The sequence below is a fragment of the Mytilus californianus genome, unplaced genomic scaffold, assembly GCF_021869535.1.
Source record: "Mytilus californianus isolate M0D057914Y unplaced genomic scaffold, xbMytCali1.0.p SCAF_13, whole genome shotgun sequence".
Lineage (NCBI taxonomy): Eukaryota > Metazoa > Mollusca > Bivalvia > Mytilida > Mytilidae > Mytilus > Mytilus californianus.
In genome coordinates, this window is record NW_026262615.1 from 27896902 (window position 1) to 27901749 (window position 4848).

Sequence of the window (4848 nt, forward strand, 5' to 3'; positions counted from 1 at the left end):
AAACAAAATTCACCTTATTTCAACTAAAAAATGAGTAAAATGTGAACAAGTTTCAAGTGTTTGATTTTGTCTGTAGAAATAAACATTCCATTAAACACCATGAAATTATAATTTTGACATGCCTGCACCAAATACCCCTTGAAGTTAAACAGAAGTGTTACATTTCCTTCATCCTTTGAAACACTTTCATTGTCAGCCATTTTCATTAGCTCTTTATCGATCAGAAACATTTTTCTAATGTACCATTGATGATAAGTATACTGTTGTTTTAGCATCAACCACCTTGATGATGTTGTTGCAGTCTTTTCTTGTGTGCCAGAGGCCGTTTTTTTTAACCTGAAGCTGGGTCAAACCAAAGACTTCAAAATTAGCATTTGCTGCTTCTCTACTAAGCTCTTAGGATTTTAATAAGAGTAAGACCAAAGACTGTTTGGCCCAGAGTTAAAATGATGTCCAGGTAGGGCAATATGTCGGCCTACATCAGGGCTTCCAAAATCATTTTTAGCCAGCCGGACATTTTATATATTATCCCGATTTTAATCCCTTAAGACTAAATATATAAACAAAAGGCAATTATGGTATTCAGTTGCCGAGTTGGCCATCCCAATGATTGACATTAAAAAAAAAAAACGATATTAAACTTTCTTCAAATTCGAAGTTCTGACGTAAACTGTTAAATTGGCAGTGCATCATTCGAAGTGTGCAACATCAGCGTACTTATATCTGCCTTAAACTCTTTATTTGTGCAAAATAGCGTTGTCAAAAACTTTACTTCCGTTTTTAAATCTAAACCGGATGTTATCTTGACAATGGTAAAACATGGACCAGAGACGGATACATAAATTCCGTGTACATTTGCATAGCATGAATGAGTGTACGTAGCTCTTTCTACGTTATTTCTTCAAGAAAATATTTGAAATAAACGTGAGATAAAGGTATCAATGACAATTTAAACATTTTTTGAAGAAATTAGGATGCATAATTAAATTTCACACCTGCGCACATGCGCACACGTGTACTAGTTCAAACAGAGACATGTCTCTGGTTCAAACAACGTGGTTGTGATTGAAAACTTTGGTTTTATCATGTATATCTATTATATAGTCATTTTATAATATTTATTGTTTGCAAAATTATAAATTATTCTAAATAATAAGGATGTTCTTGTCCCAGGCAGAAAATCCTGGCTGTGTTAGGCGCAACTTTTTGGAAGTTTTGGTCCTTGGTGCTCTTCAGCTTTGTACTTGTTTTGGCTTTCAAACTTATTTTATCTGAGCATCACTGGTTAGTCTTGTGTGGACGAGACGCACATCTGGCGTATTGAATTTTAAGCCTAGTACCTTCTGCTAGCTATTATTTGTGTGTTTCTTTGTCCTATATGTTCTCCCATTTATTTGTATTGTGGTCCTGTCATGTAATGTTGTAGTTTTGGTGTTGTGTTTGACGTTGCCATAAAAGCGGGAGGTTTGGCATGCCACAAAACCAGGTTCAACCCACCATTTTTTTCTTAAAATGTCCAGTACCAAGTCAGGAAAATGGCCATTGTTATATTATAGTTCGTTTCTGTGTGTGTTACATTTTAATGTTGTGTTTTTGTTGTGTCGTTGTTCTCCTCTTATATTTGATGCGTTTACCTCAGTTTTAGTTTGTAACCCAGATTTGTTTTAATCTCTATCGATTTATGAGTTTCGAACAGCGGTATACTACTGTTGCCTTTATTTATGACGATTTTTCATTTTCACCTTTTTAATTTTTTCATCAAATCATATTTATAAACGTATTTCTGATAATTTAAATCTTTTTGGCTAAATTAATTAGATGCAAACCGCTGAAATGTAAGAAAATAACTTTGAATAGACCGATCAATGTCTGGTTCAAAATAGTTTACCTGTCACCTGAACAGGTAAATTTCAGATGTTCGACAACTAATTAGCCTTGATTAAAATGAGAAGGTATTAAAGTAGAGGTTGTTTTGATAGTACTTAATGATCATGTCACTTTTATGACCGGAAATGTGTGGCTGTTAAAAGCAAAAGGTAGGGTCAAAAAGATCGCGAATCATGTAAAAATGACCGTCTCTTAAAAAAGCCTTCAAACTAAAAAGTAGATGACCGTTTCATGCTTTGCCCAGCTGGACTTTTACCTGACATTATACAAATGTCCGGAATATATGACCGTTTTGGAAGCCTTGGCCTACAGACTGTTGCTTTGTGAACTCACACATTTAAAATCAGGCTCAGCATATTGGTCTAGTACAAAAAATGTTTCACAATCATACTGCTTGTACATCAACAAATTCGTATCCTGACATCGATGTAATATATATGTGCCAACGACTGTTAAACACCATCCATCCATGCATGCATCTGTGCTTGTGCAAGCATTATCATAAACCCAGTCTTATAATGAATTTGAATTTTGTACATGGTTTAATTTACTGACTAAGTATTTGTGCAGAAGTACTCATTGATACCATTGACATTATGTATTATACCATTTTGTCAACATCAAGGTACCCCACGTAGTTTTTTTCTTCTCTTAGGAGATGGTTATGTCATGATGCAAACGTAGATTTTTAATTGTTTATGATTTTCTGATTCCATTTTCTCGATGTCAAAATTTGCAAGTGGACCAGGTGTTATTAGTCATGTCATAAGTGTCAGCTTGGGGTATCAGTATCCAAACAGTTATCACCCAAAGGGCAATTAACACCTATTTAATCACTTTTAATTGCCTCTATTGTCCGACTTGAAGGGATTACAATTAAAGGTGATATAATTTTTATGATCACAAGCTGTAAAAAGTTGAAAGTTAAAAAATTAGGACATTGCGGCAATGTATAGAGACAAGAAAAAATAGCATCCTCAAAATAATTATAGCGTCGCGGAAATTGTTATAGCGTCACAGGAAAAATTATAGTGTTGCGACCCTAAAACGACCTGGGGAGATCATTGTGTATACCCTTACTTGTAGAGTGGGTTGTATACTGAAATCACCTTGTTAGTCTGTTTGCAACTTTTATTGCATATTACTCATTTAAAAAAAAAAAAAAAAAAAGAGGTGGAAGACACCAAGGGGACATTTAGTCAAATGACAACACCATGGCAAAGGTTAATTGAATAACAAGTCCACTAAACACTACATAGAAAACTAATCACAGAGCAAGACAAAATCCACCGTGTAGATAACAATGATGAATGTTTGACGAATGATGAAGGACGCCACCGGGTGCGGGAGTTTCTCGCTGCATTGAAGACCCATTGGTGGCTTTCGGCTGTTGTCTGCTCTATGGTCGGGTTGTTGTCTCTTTGACACATTCCTCATTTCCATTCTCAATTTTATTGGTCGAACTATTTCATGTTAAGTTGTACCATGCAAGGGATTTTTAGGTCTTCCAGGCAGTCCCATTCTGTGATCATAGACATTTTTGTCAATGTTTTCTTTGCTTGTATGGACAAAAAATTGCTAAATATTTAGTCTGGAGCTAGATAATGTTGAGTTATACAATGTATGTGGTTTTCAGATCTGCCAGGATGTCACCTCTGTCTGAAATTTAATGATACCTGCTGATCATGGAATTTTTTGTCAATGTTTTCTTTGCTTGTGCTGAAAGGAATTACATTTGTACTTCATATTTAATCTGTAGCTTGTTAGTGTTGCATTGTATTGTGAAAGAGAGTGAGGGCATACCTTGCAGGAAAATATAAGTTAATAGTATTCTGTAGCACATGCAGCAATATTATCCATGAATTTCAGGCTTAGGATAAAATAAGTCTCCACACCTTCAGTCTTGGTTCAGAGAAATTGGAAGTTTTTCATTGTTAAAATGCTAATTTTTGTGATTAGGTGGGTCTTAATTTTTACTTGATTGAAAGATTAGGTTTCTGATTAAGTGTGCTGGCATTTAATTATTTATGATATTATGGATATTGTTGGTATATATCAGTGACAATTCAGAATAATAGTCTCTTTTTAACTTCACTGGTAAATTGGATGAAGACAGATTGTGCTTACAGCAGCAGAAGCTCATTTTACAGTGAGAACATATCCCTTTCCTCCAGGATGAAAAATAGTTGATTCCATCATATTCCTTAGCATTTAGTGAAATTTTGTTCAGTCTGGGTCCTATAGACAAGAGTTCACCTGGACCCTTAACATCAGATTTAGCGCTGACAAAGTCATTCTATCTTTATTGAAACTAAGCAAATACAATGTATATACAAGGTTGAATGAAAACTGATTTGTAAGTTGTATCCTGAACTCTCACCTTTGATCCTTAAGAGTCAATAAAGGTCATTCTCTATGCATGATTTCAACTTAACCACTGGAACAAATTTCATTTTACTTGGTTCAAATTTTCATTTAAACTACAGAATTGCCCTGTCAAAGGTCAAGCTGATATCAAGGTCAAAACCTAACCAGACGCATATCAATAAGGTAAGATGGAACATACAAATACCATAACATAACAATATCTCCCTGCAACTTTGTTACAAAAGAAAAGCAGTCTTTGAGCTCAATCACAGGCCCACCAGCCCAGGCTCATAAAAATACTGTCGGGCCTATAAAAATCATTTCTACAGGCCAATAAAATCTAACTAAAATTTTTGTAAAATTCAGCTTCAGGACAGAAGTTTCAAAAGTTTATCATGAAGACTGAAAAAGAAAGCCTAAAAAAATGAAAACCCTTTTGGCAGACAAGGATCAAATACTTACTATAAAGAAAAAAACTTTATTTTAAATTAAAAATTTAATAATTAAATAATAACAAAAAACTATAACAACTATGCATTTGTTTTGAACAAGAAAATCTTGAAATTGAACAATAACATATTCATGAAATTCTGG